The sequence below is a fragment of the Giraffa tippelskirchi genome, chromosome 1, assembly GCF_054371585.1.
Source record: "Giraffa tippelskirchi isolate mGirTip1 chromosome 1, T2T-mGirTip1v1.2.pri, whole genome shotgun sequence".
Taxonomy (NCBI): Eukaryota; Metazoa; Chordata; class Mammalia; order Artiodactyla; family Giraffidae; genus Giraffa; species Giraffa tippelskirchi.
In genome coordinates this window covers 11265030-11287175 of record NC_137275.1, presented here as the reverse complement: position 1 = coordinate 11287175, position 22146 = coordinate 11265030, and the positions used below count along the sequence as shown (strand labels likewise).

The 22146-nt window shown below is 42.2% G+C and overlaps 1 protein-coding gene and 1 long non-coding RNA gene across 5 annotated transcripts in view; one reads left to right on the top strand and one right to left on the bottom strand.

The window, feature by feature from the left end:
- Positions 1–22146, bottom strand: part of CLNK (cytokine dependent hematopoietic cell linker) — a 200062-nt gene that overhangs the window by 147668 nt on the left and 30248 nt on the right. The window lies entirely within an intron of this gene.
- The window catches only part of LOC145505558 (uncharacterized), a 45370-nt gene that overhangs the window by 14888 nt on the left and 8336 nt on the right, over positions 1–22146 (top strand). The window contains exons 2-4 of the long non-coding RNA XR_014053127.1: positions 9604–9676; positions 16298–18053; positions 20325–20402. This is a non-coding gene — a long non-coding RNA (uncharacterized LOC145505558). The remainder of the gene's footprint in view (positions 1–9603; positions 9677–16297; positions 18054–20324; positions 20403–22146) is intronic.

The following is a 22146-nucleotide window of genomic DNA, read 5'->3' as shown; positions in this document are numbered from 1 at the left end:
CAAAAGGTGGGGTTTAACAAGTAACCCACTTCCTAGGCAGGGCCAGGCAACTAGTTCTAGTCAATAGAGTGTGAGCAAAACAAGAAGTGTGTCATCACTGCCCGGCTCTCTGTGTCCCTGCCTTGGGGTACCTGCTCCAAAGGGTGAAGCCGCCAGATGTGAAGCTGCATCCCTGAACCACAAGAAGGGGTCTGCCCTGGGCACCACGGGACTCATCACACACTTTGCATGAACAAAATGATAAACCTTTCCATGGTTAGCAACTGATCTTTCTGGGGTTTGTTTGCTATTGTAACCAACTAATGAATGCGTATTTCAGATGCCTGGGGGCAAAACATCACCATCATATATATGTCCTTCTTCCCCCAAAGGCCCCAGAACACCCTGATCATTCCTCTTTTACTGTCCACTCCCTTAAACACATTGAAAATGAAAGTGAAAAGTGAAAGTTGGTCAGTCGTGTCCAACTCTTTGCAACCCCCATGGACTGTAGCCCGCCAGCTTCCTCTGTCCATAAGATTCTCCAGGCAAGAATACTGGAGTGGGTTGCCAATCCCTTCTCCAGGGGATCTTCCTGACCCAGGAATCGAACCTGGGTCTCCTCCATTGCAGGCAGATTCTTTACTGTCTGAGCCAGTAGGAATGGTGCTTAAACACATTAAGTACTCATCAAATTAACCAGAGAATTCAAGCTGGATTGAACTAAGGTTCATCTAGCTGAATTCCTTCTTCTTTACTAAATTCCCACTGCAAGCCTGAAGCAGGTCAAATCAGGGTCCTGGTCTCCTGAATTGGGCACTTGAGTGTGCTTTGCTCTCTATAGAACAGTCCATTGTTCAGTCTGTACTTTACCCAATAGATATGCCTGTGAGACCATGAATTGCACAAAGACATTCCCTTACCATGGGCTTCCCAGGTGGCTCAGTGGTTAAGAATCCGCCTGCCAATGGAGGAGACGTGTGTTCAATCCTTGGGTCAAAAAGTTCCCCTGGAGAAAGAAATGGCAACCCACTCCAGTATTTTTGCCTGCGAAATTCCATGGACAGAGGAGCCTGGAGGGCTATAGTTCATGGAGTCACAAAGAGTCAGATATGACTTAGCGACTAAACAACAACCACTACAACCACCGCAGGAAACTTTTTACTGGCAAATGTGACTTATCTGTAAGTTGACCATAAGATAAAGCAAGTAAACACAGATGCTTCTGAGAGTGAAAGAGGGTATTGTTATTCATAATTACTTTGGGAAAATGCTGTAGACAATCAGTGCCTTGGGCAAATCGGGATACACATTCACTTTGCTAAAAGACAGTTTTGGTGAAGAGCAGATAAAGTGATGAAATGGATTTGCCCAAGATTGAGTAGTCCAGGAAGTAGTGTGGGTAATCTGGCTTATTAATTATAGACTCTGTGAACTGAAACAAGATTCCAGAGGCTCTTCTGTAAATTGGGAAGATGATTAAGTCTCACAACAACATTGTAAAAATGTATATGAAATTGGTGTATTAATTCTAAAAAGCTATAATGCTTTGTTATTATTATCATCCTTGCTGTTGACATCTATGTAATGAGTGTTGTTCCTTGGTGAATTAAAGCTGAGGTTCTTCACCTGTGCTGCTTCTAGAATCATCTGGGAAGACTGATCAAATAAATGCTGCACAGTCAGCCCTCCATATCTGCAGGTTTTGCATCAGTGGATTCAACTAACCATTGATAGAAGATATTTGGAAAAAAAGTTACAGAAATTTCCAAGAAGAAAAACTTCTAACTGGTGTGCAACAGCAACCATTTACATAGCATTTCCATTGTATTTACAATTGTGTGTGAGCTCAGTTGTGTCTGACTCTTTGCAACCCCATGGACTGTAGCCCACCAGGCTCCTCTGTCCATGGGATTTTCCCAGAAAGAATACTGGAGTGGGTTGCCATGCCCTCCCAACCCAGAGATAGAACCCTCTTTTCTTGTGTCTCCTGCATTGGCAGTGGATTCCTTATCACTGTGCCACCTGGTAAGCTGTCTTACATAGTATTTACATTCTACTAGGTGTTATACCAGACAATGTGTGTAGTTTATATGCAAATACTATACTGTTTTATATAAGGGACCTGAGCATCCATGGATTTGGTATCTATGGGAGGCCTGGAAAGAAGCCTCCATAGAAACCAAAGGATGACAGTGTAAGTTTGCTGGGATTGGTCTTCCTCTGTACATCTGTGTCCCTTTTTATAGGGATACTGACTATATTGGATTATGATCCACTCTAAAGACCTCATTTTACCTTGTATGCGTGCTCAGTCATATCTGACTCTTTGCGACTCCATAGACTGTAGCCCGCCAGGCCCCTATGTCCATATGATTTTTCAGGAGTGGGTTACCATTTCCTTCCCTAGGTGATCTTCCCAACACAGGGATCGAATTCATGTCTCCTGGTTCTCCTGCATTGCAGGTGGATTCGTTACTGCTGAGCCATCGGGGAAGCCCCATTTTAACCTTAATGACCTCTTTAAAGAGCTTATCTCCAAATACTGTGATGTTCTGAGGTACTGTGGGTTAGGGCCTCAACATATGAACTTGGTGAGTGTGGAGGACACGCTTCCTCCCATAATAGATGCCTTTCTCCTCAAGGAATATTGGTATATATCAAGGCCCAAACCCACTGTATTGAAGGAATTTTAAGAATACTCTTGATCTGGAGTTAGAACCATTTCTGGCTAATGCAGAGCATAGTCTAGCATCAAATTTTAAGCCCTTTCTTGCCCTCCTGAGTGAGGCTGTGTGAAACTGATTGAACAGCTCCAAACCTTTTCCCCAGCCAACTCTCTCCTATTGGTGATGGGGAATAGTTTAGACAGAATACCTAAACACTGACACAATGAATAATACTTTGTCAGTGGCTTTGGCTCTCTCTGCAAAACACTTTCTCTGCTCAGGCCATGCCTGGCTGGCCTTAGGGCTTGCATGTGCCTGCTGAGCTGGGCGGGTGGGGACACTTTACAGCTCCCAAACTTAGGAGCCCACTGATGGCATGAGGTGCCCATGTGAGATTTCAGCAGGGTCTCTTTTGAGAGTCAACTTCCTCATTAATAAAATGCATCATCTCTGCATCGTATAAGTCACAGAGTTGTCACGGAGGACAAATGGGGTCATGGATTTGTAGCTTCCAGATCGGCACATGCTCATGTGGTTACTCAAAATTAACTCAAGAAATCAGTTTCTCAGTTGCACTCGTCACATTTTAAGCTTTCAATATTCATGTGTAACATGTGGCTACCATATTGGAGAGTCCGGATTTAGAACATTTCCCATCATTACAGAAAGTTCTCCTGGAAAGTTCTAGGAGATTTACATAGCTTTTCTCATGAAGGACATTATTACTACTGCACGGTGAAACATCCAAGATGCAGCAATATTAAGCTTTTCTTTTGTGTCACATATCTGCTCTAGTATTCTTCCCTGGAGAATTCCATGGGCAGAGGAGCCTGGCAGGTTACAGTCCATGGGGGTCCCAAAGAGTCAGACACGACTGAGTGACTAACATTTTCACTTCTTTAGTCTTTAGAGTCAACAACACTGTAGTCTAACTTGAGAGGCAATGAGTAAGCTTTTGGTTTTTGGAATCTATCCAGGACATTCTTGCATCGGTCAGGGACTGGACTGAAATTTTTGGAAGACATCTTAAAGGTTTCCCTCTGACTGTCTCTGTACCTGTATCATTCATTCTTTACTTCTCTCTACAACACACATACACACACACACACCCCTTGAGTATCACAATTCTTCCTTGAGTGCTCACTGCTGTGTAATCTTAACCAAGCTGCATAAACATTCTTCACTTCTAATCCCTATATAAAACAGGGATTCTATGGCTGGGCCATTATTAGCTCTTGTGGGGAGACTGAAGATGCAGTCTATAGACTACACAGAGCTGTACAAGGATGACCTGCTACGATTGTTCTTACTCTCCCATCATCACGCTTCTGCTTTCTCTCCAGCGCTGCGGGCGTCTGCTTCCCTGCCCAAGAGCTGTCCTTGTAGCAAGAACTAAAAACAGCAACGTGAAACCTACTTAGAGGCAGATGAAAGGCAGATGCCTGAAGCCAGCAGGCAGCGCCCGCCTGGGAGCCCATGCTTCGAGTTCAGAGGCAGACCTTTGCTACAGCTGGAAGTGAAGCCACAGCTAAGACAGGCTCAAGGCAGATGCCTCTGGAAATTTGACCAGCCCCCAACCTCTGAGCATGGTGGGGCTGTTTTTCATAGGGAAAAAAAAAAATTAAGTATTAGATCAGAATGTGTGGTTTTTGCCCTGGTGTCTTAAAGCTATAGGGGAGTAAGATTGTGCTTTGAAACCTGCTTTAGACCCTTAAGTAGAGAGGAACTGGCTTCCCAGGGACATCTGGGTTGTGTGTGGCAGGGCTCATGGAGTGGAGTGGGGTGTCACAGGCCCCTGGAGAGGATGGCATGTTTGGCAGGGTTGGGAAGCTGCAGGGGCATGACTGGAATAATGCTGCTCAGAGCAGAGGCCTCAAGGGAGGCAGAAACAACCTGGTGCTTCCCATAGTCTGGGTCGCTGATTCAATCTGGGTCTGCACCAAGGACTCAGCATCACGTCAACAGAAAACAAGGGGTCAGTTGCAAATACCAGGCTCACTCCAACGGGCTTCCCCGTTGTGCCTGAGAGAAACTCCAAACCACACCAAGCCTCTCTGTAGTGGACGGTGTGATGCACCAATCAGATTGTCCTGTGGGGCTGAAGGAGCCCCCTTCCCCCAGATGTTGGGCAGAATACTTGTAGACAACTGTCAGACCTCTTCATCTGAGTGAATGAACTCGTGAGAGAAGGAATGAATGACAGAAGCACCTCCTTCCAATACAGCACCATTAATATGGCATTCTCAAGAACACAACTGCAGTCATGAATACATGGAAAACATTTTTTAGCATCAATTTTTGGGAAAAAAAATGACGTATACATAAGAGTAAAAATGAATAAATGAATCTGACATATATATAGCTCATTGCATTTTCAGCTTACAGTGCCATATGCATTCAGACTTCATATTCAGTGCCTCTTGCCATGTACCTGACACCCGTCCCAGAGTTGCTCTGGGTTATGCTGCTGCTGCTGCTAAGTCGCTTTAGTCGTGTCCGACTCTGTGTGACCCCATAAACGGCAGCCCACCAGGCTCTGCCGTCCCTGGGATTCTCCAGGCAAGAACACTGGAGTGGGTTGCCATTTCCTTCTCCAATGCATGAAAGTGAAAAGTGAAAGTGAAGTCACTCAGTCGTGTCCGACTCGGGGTTACGCAGAGATGACCAAAATATCGCACTTGCCTTCAGGGAGCTTCAGATTGAGATGCAGGGGCAAAATGAACAAATGCAAAGTCAGGGCGAGCAGGTACAGACAGGGTGTTCGGTGAGGTCTGAAGGAATAAGGGACACATTTTTTTTGCCAGACAGTCATGTGATTTACATCGTAAAGGTGGACCCACTGGGGAGGGGAGGTCATTCCAGACAGGACAGAGGCAGGGAGGTGAGAATGAGGAAGGAGAAGACAGGCAGCACGGGTATTAGAAAGAAACCCAGGTCATCTGACTTTGCTGGCCTGAGTCCTGGTACTGCCACCAATGGCACCAGAATGAGTTCGGGTGAGCCAAGCAACCTTGGAGCTTCTGTATCCCCATCTACTTAACAGACATGGAAAACAAATAAAGCAAAAACCATAATCTATCTCACTGGGTTGCACTGTCATTTACTAACTGGATGGCTCTGGGAAAGTCATCTAACTTTTTAAATCATCAGTTACCTTAAACCCTGAAGTGGGAATAATTATATATGCCTTGATATTCCTACAGAACTCCTAGGAAGACTAGGTGAAAGAGTGGACTTTGAAGGACATTCAAAATGTTAAGTGCTGCAAAACTAAATCACACTTAAAAATTACTATAGTATGCATCTGATAAATCCACACTGATGGACAGTCAATAGATTTATCAGGCACAGAACAGGCTATATGCCCACACACAGGAAGGGGGACAGAGAGACAGACACGGTATTTTAAAGTGGCTGGTCCAACTTTAGGAAGTAAGTTTTCAGGATCTGGGCTATTATCGTGGTTTTCTTTGCTGTTGGATTTCTAATTTATATCACCTGGATGAGAATGGCTCTTCCTAAAAGAGGTAAATACAGGTTTCTCCTCCCTGGGATGACAGTAGAGGGAAGAGCTTCTATGACATCAGTCATGAGATTCCACCTTTAGTTTCCTTTTTTCAGTTGCACTGGCAATAACTTCCATCCATCAATGTCTATAGAAAACACCATATATCATTTATGTGTAGAATCTAAAATGTGACACAGACGAACTTATCTACAAGGCAGAAATGTACTGACATAGAGAACAGACTTGTGGTCGTCAAAGGGGCAGGGAGTGGAGGAAGGATGGGCTGGGAGTTTGGGGTTAGAAGATACAAACTATCACGTTTAGAATGGATAGACAGCAAGGTCCTACTGTAAAGCCCAGGAAGCTACATTCAATATCCTGTGATAAACCATGATGGAAAAGAAAATGAAAAAGAATGTATATATACACGTACAACTGAATCACTTCTCTGTGCAACAGAAATTAATAAACTGTAAATAAATTACACTTCAATAAAATAAATGAAACAAATTGCTACTGAAAGACTGCTCTGTGCCAGGGTCTGTGCTGCACACTGAGGACAGAGAGGTGACCCAGAGAGTTGGTGTCCTTATCCTGATGGTGCTCACTGTCCAGAAGCAAAAAGCTAGCCTTTGGTGGTCGCCCAATAATGACTGATTTCCTTTCTCTTATCTGTTGCTACCATCTCAGAATTTCCTGCTGCCACCATGGTAGATGCTGATGCAACAAAAGATGACACATTAGGAAAATGTACTCCTATGTGCTGCCATGCATAGGAGTATAATAGTCGAGGAGGGTCTGGGTAGAGGTAGGAGTGGCTGTACTAGTATCTCTGTGTGTGTGCTAAGTCGCTTCAGTTGTGTCTGATTATTTGCGACCCCATGGACAGTAGGCTGCTAGGCTCCTCTGTCCATGAAATTCTCCAGGCCGGAATGCTAGAGTGGGTTGTCATTCCCTTCTCCAGGGCATCTTCTCAACCCAGGAGCTGAATCTGGGTCTCCTGCAACTCAGGCAGATTCTTTAACATCCGAGCCACCAGGCAATCCCCAAAGTTACATATACCACCTAGGACTTAGTCTTCGCATGCATGCTAAGTCACTTCAGTAGTGTCTGACTCTGTGCGACCCCATGGACTGTAGCTCACATGGCTCCTCAGACCATGGGATTCTAGAAGCAGGAATACTGGAGTGGGTTACCGTGCCCTACTCCAGGGGATCTTCCTGACGCAGGGATCAAATCCGTGTCTCTTATGTCTCCTGCATTGGTAAGCAGATTCTGTACCACCAGCACCACCTGGGAAGCCTACTAGTTTCCCTACATCTTCAAAATCCCTCCTTTCTAACATGCCCCCAACAGCTTTCAAAATTAGGACTTTACATTCCACAGTAACAACACGAGTGTAAACTCTCAGTGTCACTAATGAAAGTCCAAATGTCCCAGAGGGAAATTCCACTGATATGTTGCTGGGTATCACCGACACCAAGTATCTTGTGGTTCCTCAGTTGTTTGACTTCCCTGGTGGCACAGTGGTAAAGAACCTGCCTGCCAATGAAGAAGATGCGTGTTCAATTCCTGGGTTGGAGAGATATCCTGGAGAAGGAAGTGACAACCCACTCCAGTAGTCTTGCCTGGGAAATCTCATGGACAGAGAAGCCTGTGGGTTACAGTCCATGGGGTCACAAAGAGTCAGACACGATTTAGCAACTAAACAACAAACAACAAGTTCTCAGACACTCTTATGTTTATCATCATAAGTCCCTAGATCATCCTACATAGAAATCTCCCCCGCTTTTTTTTTTTGGTCAACATCAATGAAAATCTCAATCTCAATATAACTTTAGTGTTTGCATTTAATCCTAAAGTGCTCATCTCCTTGTATGTCTATTTGCACTACATTCCCATTTACAAAGTGAAGAAGGGGCTTTCTTATGTAGTGGTTCATTGTTAATAACTCAAAACCTCTTCTGTTTCTGGGATGTTCTTTTTGCACATTAAAAAAAAAACCCTCAAATTAAAAAAAAAAGGCTATATTAGCTAGCCTGAACCTGGGCTTGTCTGCTAAGTAAACAGATGTTTTGAGTTACTGCTGAGGCATTTCACAGTGTGACTACCTGCTCCCATCTAGAGTCTGGACATTCAGATAAGGACCTGAGCTTGGGGTTCCTGCTACAGGTTCCTGCTTTCCTTGCTCAGGGCACCTTCTAAAATAACCACTTCAAGTTGAGTCTGTGAAAAGTTAGTGACCTCTGCCCCAACCACCTTGTAAATAACAGGTGCTTGCCACCCTGCTGTCCGTCTCCTGCTCTCTTGTGACCTGGGACAGAGGACTGCCCTTTCCCTCGTTGATTGCACACCTATTCTGGGATCTCTAAGCAAGACATCCAGTGACTCTATTTCTTTTGTGTGGATGCACTGAAACTGTGCCTCCAATCAAAATCACCCTGGGGTGGGAGATCAGATACTGAGGCAGCTCCTTCCCAACTCCGTGTGGGTGGCTTTTGTCTCCCTGTTGTTCAGCAAGTCATCATCTACATAGTCTTTTTTTTTTTTTTTTGCTATCAATAATATATCATTTTAATAGTGACAAGTAGCGAAGGATAGGGATGCTTGGCATACTGCAGTCCATGGAGTCACAAAGAGTCAGACACGACTTAGTGACTGAACGCATGATGATAATAAATAATAAAACAATAGGATTTACTGAGTTCTTTTTATGCATCAGGCACTGTGCTAAATATTTTCTTTTCTAATTGGAGGATAATTGCTTTACAACGCTGCGTTAGTTTCTGCTATACAACAACTTGAATCAACTATGTGTTTACATATATCTCCTCCCTCTTGGATCTCCTTCCCCCCCACCTCCCCATCCCACCCTTCTAGGTCATCACAGAGCACTGAGCTGAGCTCCCTGTGCTGTACAGCAGCTTCCCACTGTGCTAAGTCACTTCAGTCGTGTCCAACTCTGTGCTCCCCTGTGGACTGTAGCCCACCAGCCTCCTCTGTCCATGGGATTCTCCAGGCAAGAATACTGGAGCGGGTGGCCATTCCCTTCTCCAGGGGATCTTCCCAACCCAGGGATTGAACTCACGTCTGTTACGTCTAACCTGCATTGATAGGTGGGTTCTTTACCACTAGTGCCACCTGGAAAACTTCCCACTAGCTATCTGTTTTACATGCGGTAATGTATATATTGGAGAAGGAAATGGCAACCCACTCTGGTATTCTTGCCTGGGAAATCCCATGGACAGAGGAGTCTAGGGAGCTATAGTCCATGCTGTCACAAAGAGTTAGACGTGACTTAGTGACTAAACAGCAGCAGAAATGTATATATGTCAGTGATACTCTCTCAGTTTGTCCCACGCTCCCCATCCCCCACTGTGTCCACAAGTTCATTCTCTTTGTCTACATCTCTATTAAACACACCGGCTTCATGTTTTCCTCACACAGGAAGATGGAACTGGAGAAGGTCAACATATTCTGTATAGATCAACGAGAATTTGGACAACATAGGAGCAAGAAGGTGAGAAGGAGACGCAGAGGAGGACAGAGGGAGGGGTCAAGAGGAGGTTAAGAAGCTGAGCAGCAGGAGGGCTGGAGCAATAGGGAAAAGAGGCCCCAAGGAATGAAGGTCTGCTATGAGATTTAAGTTGTGTGTGGTGGAGGGCATGAAGTTTTCATTCTCTTTTACTCTTCAGAGTAGGTCTTTAGAGGGCAGACTTACAGATGCATTTCTAAGGGGCAGTGCTTTCCCATGAATCAGTACATTTACCCCTGCTGTTTCAACAAAATCTAGAAATGGGACTTTCCATGTCCGCGATGATCTTCCACCTTCTCAGTCCCAAAATATCTATCTGCTCTTCTAGGGGGAAAATCCCTTGACTAAAAAATTCTAATGTAGGAGATGAAGTACTGCCTGACTCCTAGGTCTTGGAATTTCCCTGTCCAGGTACACACAGTTCTCCAGGACTAGCATCTGTGTTTAAGGATGAAATTAATTTATACATTTTAAAACTTATGAAGGAGATAATAAATGAAAATTTTAAAGTAACAAAGTTCTCTGTGTGTGCTAAGGCTGGAGCTCCTACTGAAGGTTCTTCTACCATGATGACAGGGCTAGGGTTTATTTTCACATGACTTTCCTGGTGGTTTAAGAAATAAAACTTCTGGCTGGAGGATCTACTTCATTGATTGCAGACATAGGGTGTCTTCCTTCAACACATTTTTAAATGCATGGTATAGTATTAACTGTAAGTACCATGTTAGACAGAACATTTCTAGAATTTACTCATTTTGCTTAATTGAAGTTTTGTGTCCATTGATTGATATCTCCCCATTTATTCCTCTCCCCAGGCCCCGGCAACCACCATTCCACTCTTTGATTCCATGAATTTAACTATTTTAGATACTTCATACAAGTAGAATTACACAGTATGTCTTTCTGTGACTGGCTTAATTCATTTAGCTTACTGTCCTCCAGGTTCACTCATGTTATTGCAGAATGCAAAATTTCCTTTTATTTTTAGGCTGAATAACATTCTAGTGTATGCATATATCACATTTTCTTTATGCATTCATTCACGGATGGACATTTAGGCGATTTTCACATCTGGACTACTGCGAATAGTTCTGCATGACCTCAAACCATAAAAGGGAGTGGTGCTCAGTCGCTCAGTCATGTCCAACTCTTTTCGATTCCATGGACTGTAGCTACCAGGCTCCTCTGTCCATGGGATTTTCCAGGCAAGAATACTGGAGTGGGTTTCCATTTCCTACTCCAAGGGGTGCCATTTTCTGACCCAAGGATTGAAACCATATCTCTTGTATCTCCTGCATTGGTAGGCAGATTTTTTTTTTTTTTTTTTTTGCCACTAGTACCACCTGGGAAACCCCCAAAGGGGGTAGGATGAATAGTAAAACAGAAAACTTTCTCCAAAAGACCTTCCTTGATGCTCCTCATCTCTGGGCTCCTGCCCCAGCTTGAGGTGGATGGTCCTTTCTGAAGTGTCAAGCACCTGGGGCTATCCTTTGTCACAGCACTTGTTGCCTCTAACAGCTAATGATAGGCTGTGATGACACCCCTGAAGGGATGATTGACATGCATCCATGTTGTTGCGCTTAGTGTCTAGTCGGTGCCCAAGCTGTAATAGACAGTTCACTAGATGCCTGAGATGTGAGTACATGTGCTTCAAGGAAACTTTTAACTCTATTGTTCTGAGATTCTACGTGGCTCTTGAAATGCCAATTCCTCTCCTTTTGAGGGTAAGGACCTTATAAATCAGCATGGCTAAGTAGAAGTAGGGGAAGGCAATGGCAACCCACTCCAGTACTCTTGCCTGAGAAATCCCATGAACAGAGAAGCATGGTAGGCTGCAGTCCATGGGGTCGCTAAGAGCTGGACATGACTGAGTGACTTCACTTTCACTTTTCACTTTCATGCACTGGAGAAGGAAATGGCAACCCACTCCAGTGTTCTTGCCTGGAGAATCCCAGGGATGGGGGAGCCTGGTGGGCTGCCATCTATGGGGTCGCACAGAGTCGGACACGACTGAAGCGACTTAGCAGCAGGAGCAACAGCAAGTAGAAGTAACACAGCATTAAAATCAGTACTCTTGCCTGGAGAATCCCCATGGACAGAGGAGCCTGATGGGCTACAGTTCATGGCATTGCAAACAGTCTGACATGACTGAGCAACTAAGTACACAGCACAGCACTTTGTCTAGCTTACTTTTGAAGACAATAATACATGTGTTGTTGCTGTTGTTGACTGGCTAAGTCATGTCCAACTCTTTGTGACCCCATGGACTGCAGCATGCCAGGCTTCCCTGTCTTTCACTATCTCCCGGAATTTGCTCAAACTCAGATCCGTTGAGTCAGTGATGCCATCCAACCATCTCATCCTCTGTTGTCCCCATCTCCTCCTGCCTTCAATCTTTCCCAGCATCATGGTCTTTTCCAATGAGTAGGCTCTTTGTATCAGGTGGGCAAAGTATTGTCACTTCAGCTTTAGCATCAGTCCTTCCAATGAATATTCAGAGTTGATTTCTTTTAGGATTGACTGGTTTGACCTCCTTGCAGTCCAAGGGGCTCTCAGTGGTCTTCTCCAGTACCACAGTTCAAAAACATCAATTCTTGGGCACTCAGCCTTCTTTATGGTCCAACTCTCACATCTGTACATGACTACTGGAAAAACCATAGCTTTGACTATATGGAACTTTGTCAGTAAGATGACATTTCTGCTTTTAAATGCACTGTCTAGGTTTATCATAGCTTCCCTTCCAAGGAGCAAGCATCTTTTAATTTCATGGCTGCAATCACTGTCTGCAGTGTTTTGGAGCCAAGGGAAATAAAATATTTCACTATTTCCACTTTTTTTCCTTTCTATTTGCCATGAAGTGATGGCAAATATATAATAATACATATAATTTTTAGCATCATCCTATGACATAATGCTTGTATCAGGTACATCCGGGTAATTTAGAAATGGCACACATGTACACACACACACACACGCACACATACCGACACACGTATTATGGTTGTATCTATAGATATGCATTTTGAAATTTTAAAATTCTGATTGCAGTTCTGCTAACTTTAATACTTCTTTTAAACAAAACTAAAGCAAAAGTGAATCACAGGCTGAGCTTTGCAAGGTTAAGATTTATTTTTAGACCCAGAGAGCTTTGGAAGAAGAGACAATCTATATCACTTGTTTCAGTTCTGGAAATAGACCCAAGACTTGAAGTGCAAAATGACACGGCCCAGTGATGTGTTTCTAGGACATATTATCAGCTCTGGAGCAGATGCTTCTGCTGCTGCTGCTAAGTCACTTCAGTCGTGTCCGACTCTGTGTGACCCCATAGATGGCAGCACATCAGGCTCCCCCGTCCCTGGGATTCTCCAGGCAAGAACACTGGAGTGGGTTGCCATTTCCTTCTCCAATGCATGAAAGTGAGAAGTGAAAGTGAAGTCGATCAGTCATGGCCGACTCTTCGTGACCCCATGGACTGCAGCCTACCAGGCTCCTCCCTCCATGGGATTTTCCAGGCAAGAGTACTGGAGTGGGTTGCTATTGCCTTCTCCGCTGAAGCAGATGAGCCCAAGTAAATCTATTTTGTCAGGACAAAATTTCTCACTGCCAGTGAACCTGGCCTGTGGAAGACAGAGTGGCGGAGACAGAAGTGCGCAACCAAGCCATGTGTTTCTTGGCAGAAAAACGTGGCTTTCTAGACACACTACTTTGATAGGAGTCCTGTCTCATCTGAGCCATGCTGATGTGATGGAGGCAAACTGTCTCCTCTTACCTGCTCCTTTCATTTTCTTTTATGTAAAATTCTGTGTGTTTTCATGGGCAAATGAAACTTTCTGACTCAAAGGAACTCAAATAGCCCAGCATTCAAACCATTATTCCTATCTGTTTATTGCCCACTAGGACCCACTTTATACAGGTGTAGTGATAGAAGCTTAGTTAATCCCAGCATTATTTTCAAAGATATGAATCTGGCAATATGAAGACTTCTCTGAGCTAAGATTCTTATTGTTAAGACTGCACTGAAGAAAATATTCTCGAGACAGCCTGTCTGGACCTTTCTCCCTATCTTCAGGCAGCTTTTTCTAGTCTTTTTGTTGCCATCACTGAACATTGTATACATTTGATCCCAGCATTTCCTGTGCAGTGTTGTCATTTCTCCACCTGCCAGGCTTTTCATACATGTCAGGTCCTTGGCCCAGGGATCAAACCTCACTTCTGACCTGGGTCCAGGTTCTGTATGATGCATAGGAGACAGGACTTATCCCAGACTAACCTTGAGTTTACTTCCAAAAACTTGCTGTCTTTCAAGAAATCATTCCTTTTCTTAATGGTTTCCCTCCATAACTCTGGTGAAAACTGGGGACTTAGCAATTGCAGTTATAACCTAAGGCTTATTAGGGAACCTTCAAAATCTTCCATCCCTTTCTCTTATCTGATTATTTTATATGAGGCTTCTAAGATGCTGGATTATGAATTTGAATATTTTTAAGGATAGGGAATAGCTAGACATCTGTCCTTTTTGTATCTTGAGTGTTATTACCAGAAACTATTTGTTTTATTTTGTTTATCATTAATTCCAATGAAGAAGGCAATTTAAGACAGAGCCCTTTGGAAGTTGTAAGGGCATTTAACTTATGGATATACTACGAGGTCTCTGGTGGAACTTGTAGGAAAAGGCCATATTAAATCCTCCTACAACATAGGACAGAGCCTCTCATCAGTGCAGGAGAGATGTGCTCTGTGTCAAGCACCTACTGTGTCCTAGGTGAGACCTCTCTTGTTTATCCCAGTAATTCTAACAGACAGCTATTATAAAGTGTCATACAAGATACTTTTCTAGGTGATGGTAATGAACACACTATTTACATATAGGCAAGGCCTATGTGTCCATTAACAGGAATGGATAAAGAAGATGTGGTACGTGTATACGATGGAATATTACTCAGCTGTAAAAAGAATGAAATAACACCATTTGCAGCAATACGGGTGGACCTAGAGATTATCATATTAGGTGAAATAAATCAGAAAGAGAAAGAAATATATCATACTATATCACTTATATGTGAAATCTAAAAAAAAAAGAGATACAAATGAACTAATTTACAAAACAGAAACAGACTCATAGACTTTAAAAATAAACTTGTAGTTACCAAATGGGAAACATGGGAGAGAGGTATAAATTAGGAGTTTGGGATTAACATATATACACTACTATATATAAGACAGATAATCAATAAGGACCTACTATATAGCACACAGAACTCAATATTCTGTAGTAACCTATATGGGGAAGGAATCTGAAAAAGAATGGATATATGTATATGAACCACTTAGCTGTGCACTTGAAACTAATGCAACTATTCTCCAATACAAAACAACAATTGAATTCTAAAAAAATGATAAAGGCAGGCAAGTTATCTGTCCTAAAGTCCAAAGATGCTCCTGCTCTGATTTTCAAAAGGTCAGCATGGGTCAGAGTCTGAAAGGAAATCTGGGCTCTGGATTCTAAGTTAGTGCCCATTTCATTACATCCAATGACACCAAATGCACTTGTTCTGCTGTGACCTCTCTCTGTACTTTGCGGTCCTTTAGTCACTAAGCTGTGTCTGACTCTTTTTGACCTCGTGGACTGTAGCCCACCAGGATCCTCTGTCTATGGGCTTTCCCAGGCAAGAATACTGGAGTGGGTTGCCATTTCCTCCTCCAGGGTATCTTCCCAACCCAGGGATTGAGCCCACATCTCCTTCATTAGCTGGTGGATTCTTTACCACTGACCCACCTGGGAAACCCCTTTCTGTACTTTAGATCCTGGCAATTCACATCCTGCATAGATCAGGAAGCAGGAGGAACATCATTATGCTTCATTTCTCATTCTCATTCTGGTGCTGTAGGACAGGACCCTCACCATGTTACTAATCTTCTCAGCAATATATCTCGTTGCACAAATTACCATGTAATGAATAGTCACATCCTTTCGGTACCATTGAACTGATTAAGACTTTCCCTACATATTACCTAAAGTGACATCATGGGGTCAAACTCTTGTGAGACATCCCTATTTATAGATGAGGTGACAGGGCGATTTATCTTAGTCTCAAAATGTCACTAAATGCTGGAGGTGTTATTGTCTTATGACTCTAAGTTCAAAGAACCAACAATTAAGAGGATTTGATGATGGGCATTTCCCAGGAGCTTTACATACTTTATATCATGTAACCCTTATCTAGCAAGAGACAGAGGAAAAATTGGGACTGTAATCTGGTGGATTTCAAAGCTTAATCTCTTTTTGCATAACCTCTTTTTACGGTAGCCACAGTCATTTATCTTCACAATCAAAATGCTGCCATTTTAAGCATCCAGCAAATGAAAGATGGTGGAGAAAATTGACTCTACTGTATTTCTTTTTAGATAAGGAAGTCTAAGACTCATTGAATAAAGATTTTGCCTGGGTTCAAACACTTTGTGAATGGCAGACAGGGATGAAAGCTCAGGCTTTCTGGGTCTGAGTTGATGGCTGTCTCCTTGTTCTAGCCTTCTAAACCGTAGTGCCCAAAGTTTTAGAAAACAAAGCATCTCAGTTTTACTTACTAATAATCCATGGCTTCCCAGGAGGCTCTGTGGTAAAGAATCTGTGTGCCAAGCAGAAGATACAAGTTTCATTCCTGGGTTGGGAAGATGCCTTGGAAAAGGAAATAACAACCCATTCCCGTATTCTTGCCTGAGAAATCCCATGGACAGAAGAGCCTGGTAGGCTACAGTCCATGGAATTGCAATGAGTCAAATTTGACTGAGCGACTAAACCACCCACCACCACCAATCCATTTCTTCATGACCCAGATATACACAATAGTGTGATCACTCACCTAGAGCCAGCCATCCTGAAATGCGAAGTCAAGTGGGCCTTAGGGAGCATCACTATGAACAAAGCTAGTGAAGGTGATGAAATTCCAGTTGAGCTACTTGAAATCGTAAAAGAAGATGCTGTTGAAGGGCTGCACTCAATACGCCAGCAAATTTGGAAAACTCAGTAGAGGCCACAGGACTGGAAAAGGTTAGTTTTCATTCCAATTCCAAAAGAAGGCAATGACAAACAGTGTTCAAACTACCACACAATTGCACTCATCTCACTTGCTTTCATTCCAATCCCAAAGGAAAGCAATGCCAGTGTTCAAAATACTGCACAATTGCACTCAACACTCAACTTACTCACTAGCAAAGTAATGCTCAAAATTCTCCAAGTCAGGCTTCAACAGTACATGAACTGTGAAATTCCAGATGCTCAAGCTGGATTTTGAAAATGCAGAGGAACCAGAGATCAATTGCCAAAATCTGCTGGGTCATAGAAAAAGCAAGAGAATAATACTAGAAAAACATCTACTTTGGCTTTATTGATAATCCCAAAGCTTTTGACTGTGTAAATCATAACAAACTGGAAAGTCCTTCAAGAGATGGAATACCAGACCACCTTACCTGCTTCCTGAGAAATCTGTATGCAGGTCAAGAAGCAACAGTTAGAACTAGACATGGAATGATGGACTGGTTCCAAATCCAGAAAGGAGTACCTCATGGCTGTATATCGTCACCCTGCTTATTTAACTTATATGCAGAGTACATCATGAGAAACACTGGGCTGAATGAAGCACAGGCTGGAATCAAGATTGCCAGGAGAAATATCAATAAGCTCATATACATAGATGACACCACCCTTATGGCAGAAAGCGAAGAAGAACTAAAGAGCCTCTTGATGAAAGTGAAAGAGGAGAGTGAAAAAGCTGGCTTAAAACTCAACATTCAAAAAACGAAGATCATGGCATCTTGTCCTATCACTTCATGGCAAATAGATGGGGAAACAATGGAAACAGTGACAGACTTCATTTTTTTGGGCTCCAAAATCACTGCAGATGGTGACTGCAGTCATGAAATTAAAAGATGCTTGCTCTATGGAAGAAAAGCTATGATTAACCTAGACAGCATATTAAAAAAGCAGAGACATTATTTTACCAACAAAGGTCCATCTAGTCAAAGCTATGGCTTTTCCAGTAGTCATACATGGATGAGAGAGTTGAACTATAAAGAAAGCTGAGCATCAAAAAACTGATGCTTTTGACCTGTGGTGTTGGAGAAGACTCTTGAGAGTCCCTTGGACTGCAAAGAGATCCAACCAGTCAATCTTAAAGGAAATCAGTCCTGAATATTCATTAAAAGGACTGATGCTGAAACTCCAATACTCATTGGAAAAGACCCTGATGCTGCGAAAGACTGATGGCAGCAGGAGAAGGGGATGACAGAGGATGAGATGGTTGGATGGCATTACCAAGTTGATGGATATGAGTTTGAGCAGGCTCCAGGAGTTCATGATGGACAGGTAAGCCTGACGTTCTGCAGTCCATGGGGTTGCAAAGAGTCGGAAATGACTGAGCGACTGAACTGAATGCCCCTACTTTCAGCTCTCAAACAAGGAGGGTTTGGTCTTCCTGGGACAGAACCAGCAGTCTTCATTGGCTGAGAAGGAAGAATGTTTTCTAGACATCACTAAGCATTCTCATCCAAGGAACGCATTTCTCTTCCATGCATACCTGGCAAACTCCTGAAAGTGAAAGTTAGTCACTCTGTCCTGTCCAACTCTTTGCAACCCCATGGACAGTAGCCCACCAGGCTCTCTGTCTGTGGAATTCTTCAGGCAAGAATCCTGGGGTGGGTAGCTGTTTCCTCCTCCAGGGTATTTCCCTGACCCAGGGATTGAACCCAGGTCTCCTGCATTGCAGGCGGATTCTTTACTGCTGAGCTACCAGGGACTTGTCTTCAATACAAGCTCTGAAGAAAACTTTCTGAGTCTCACATGAGTCTCTGCAGCTCTGCACCTCTCACTTACCCTCCTGGGGTGGATGCGGGTGCCCTTACTTCTGTGTTCCTGCACTACCCTGCACTTTCATCTGGCACATAATATACCTCGCTGTTTGGAAACTCCTTGCTTACTGATCCATTGTTCTATTGGCTCCACTGGATTGTTAATTGTGGGACTGAGACATCTCCCTCTATTTGTCCCTAACAGCCAGCACAGAGCCTTGCACATAGGAAATAAATGGATGAATGGATGCACAAATGAATATAGATGCTGGATTGAATTAACATATGGATGAAGAAAGAAGAGAATAGAGGACTGAATCAATTAAAGTCTTAATTTAGACACTGCTAACTGGCCCTATTTCAGTGACTGAATTATAAAGAGACAATTAGATATGTCTACATATGTATATAGGCTTCCAGGTGGCTCAGTGGTAAAGAATCCGCCTGCCAAGCTGGAGACATGACTTCGATCCCTGGATTGGGAAGATCCCCTGGAAAAGGAAATGGCAATCCACTCCTGTATTCTTGCCTGGGAAATCCCATGGACAGAGGAGCCTGTAAAAGTTGGATACGACTTTGCTACTAAACAACATATGCTTATATTGCTTGAATATACTTATAGTATCAACATTATGTACCTACTACATAAAGTTAAACATCATCCTGCTCCCACATGCAGAGACCACTACTAACATTTTAGTATACATCCTTCCAGAATTTTCTGAACCTAAAATGTTAAAGCAATCTTTAACAGGAGTGCCATTTTGGCTGCTTTCACTTTTTTTTTTAATGCCTTTCTGATTTGTCTTTGTGTGTTATATGAATGTGTTCCTATTTTACAATTAGAGGAAATAAATTTTTTAAATGTTATTTCTTATGTTAAAAAAGCTAGTACAATTTAGAGTTTCTCTTAAATTGAGACCATAACTGCTGAGAATAGCTAAAATCTATGAAGGTTTAAACCATGTTCAAGATAATGTTCTAGGCACTCATATATTAAGTCATTTAGTAATCAGGACAATGTAATAAAATAATAATATAATAATTATTATATTGATTATAAAATAATTATATCAATTATTATTATTGTTTACATTGCATAGCTTAAGAAACTGAGGTGCACAGAGGTTTAGTAACCTGTCCAAGGTCACAAAACTGATAAGTTATCAAAGATAACTTGATTAAGAGGAAAGAGATACCAAGTACTGTTTTGTTTTACATACTTTATTTATTTAATCCCTCTTTTTATTACATTGTTGTTGTTTAGTCACTAAATCATGTCCAGCTCTTTGTGACCCCATGGGCTCTAGCCTGCCAGGCTCTTCTGTCCCTGGAATTTTCCAAGCAAGAATACTGGAATGGGTTGCCATTTCCTTCTCCAGGGTATCTTCCTGGCCCAGGGATCGAACCCGGGTCTCCTGCATTGGCAGGAGGATTCTTTACTCCTGAGCCATTGGGGATGCCTTTTATTACATTAGATGCAGTATTATTATCTCCTACCGATCTAGGACACTGTGGGACAGAGAAATGACATGAGCAGTCCAGCCTGTAGTCTTAAGAATTGTCATAGCTGGTATTAGAGCCCAAACTCCATAACCATTCCTCCACAGCATTAAGGTCATTCATGTATTTTGGATTTATTTATTGCTATGTTTGTTTGTTTGCTCATTTATGCATACAAGGATTAACTGGTAGTACGTATATAGACCTATTAATATAGGCATATAACAAGCAATAAGAGCTTTGTACAGACTTCTATCTGATACTGTTTTTCCTTTTTAATATATAGGGCAGCCCTAGAATCCTCTATCTCTGATGAGTACATGGAATGAGATACCGTATACAAATATGAATAACACAAAGTCTGGCAAGTAGTAAGAACTTAATTCATGTTCATTGAATGAGCATTTGCAAAGCTGTGATGAATCATACTGAGTAAAGAACACATCAATCCCAGGGATGTGTTACTTTATATAAAAATAAGAGCATCATGGGTGAAACTGAAAACATGGAAATTCTTTTATTCTATTTTTAATTAAAAATTTACCAAAATATAATTTAAAAATTGAATTCCATAGGGTGAACGGAAGAAATTTATTTCTTGTGGCATAATGAACAAGATACTTGGATTAAAACTTCCATAGAAAATAGTTAAAAAATGTTTTTTGCAATCAGTTGCTGGCAACAGTAAGAACTGCTCTGAGAGAGCCCAAATTTCATGAAGTGAGAACTCAGAGATGGAAACAGAACTCTGAAAACAGCCCTCTCCTTGATGGTATTGCTAAACTGGGGATGGGGGGCTTTGATTTTTACAGACTCATAGAACACAGCGAATTTGAAATATTGAGAATTTAAGATATTCTGTGCTCAGGGACTAGTAGGAGACCCTGCCCCCATATAAGTGTTAGTGTTAGTCGCTCAGTCGTGTCTGACTCTTCGAAACCCCATGGACTGTAGCCCACCAGGCTCCTCTGTCCATGAGACACACAATCAGTGTGTCCAAAATGAGACAAATAAACAAGTTTCACTGGGTTCATCATAGTGAAACTGCAGAAAACCAAAGACAAAGAGAAGACCCTCGAAGCATCCAGATGGAAAAGAGATATTACCTCCAAAACAATGACAATTATACTGATAATTAATTTTTCAGTCACAACAGTGGTTGGAAGTAGAGTGTAGAAAAATAACTTTATAGTTCAGAGGGAAAATAACTTTATAGTTCACAGGGAAAATAACTGTCAATATGGAATTTTTGTCCAATGAAGATATCATTTTAAGAATGAGGGAAAAGTAAAGACATTTTAATATTCTTATAAGGGGCCTTGACATTAAAGAAAATTCCAAATTGTGCTCTACTGAGAGGAAGTGATCTTCACAAGAATGTTTGAGAAATAAAAAGAAAAAAATGACCAAATATTACATTAAATTTTGGATAAATATTCTAAAGCACTGACTGTGTAAAACAATACTACAGTCTTAAGAACCGACTCATTGGAAAAGTCCCTGATGCTGGGAAAGATTGAAGGCAGGAGAAGGGGATGAAAGAGGTTGAGATGGTTGGATGGCATCACCAACTCAATGGACATGAGTTTGAGTAAACTCTGGGAGTTGGTGAAGGACAGGGGAGCCTGGCATGCTGCAGTCCATGGGGTCACAAAGAGATGGACATGACTGAGCGAGTGAACTGAACTGAATGGTTTCAAGGGGATAACAAATAATATAGAATTAAAATACATGACTGTAGTAGCATATAAATTGTGAATGGATGACTAGAAATAAAGTATTGAAAAATGCATATATTATTCTAAAAGAGGGTTAAATAACCTTGAAAATGAGTGTTAGATGCTCAGTCATGTCTGACTGAGCCATTTCCTCCTCCAGGAGATCTTCCTGACTCAAGGATTGAACCTAGGTCTGAGCCATCCGGGAAGTCCCTTAGATGTTTATAATTTAATTATATATTAAACATGTCTAAGGAGATCACAAAAAGAGAATTATAAGTCATACTTAATAAACTAGTAGAAGTATAATGGAGTGAGAAAAAATATATATACACACATGCATGCACATATGCATATAAAACCAGAAAAAAGAAAAACTGAAGACCAAAG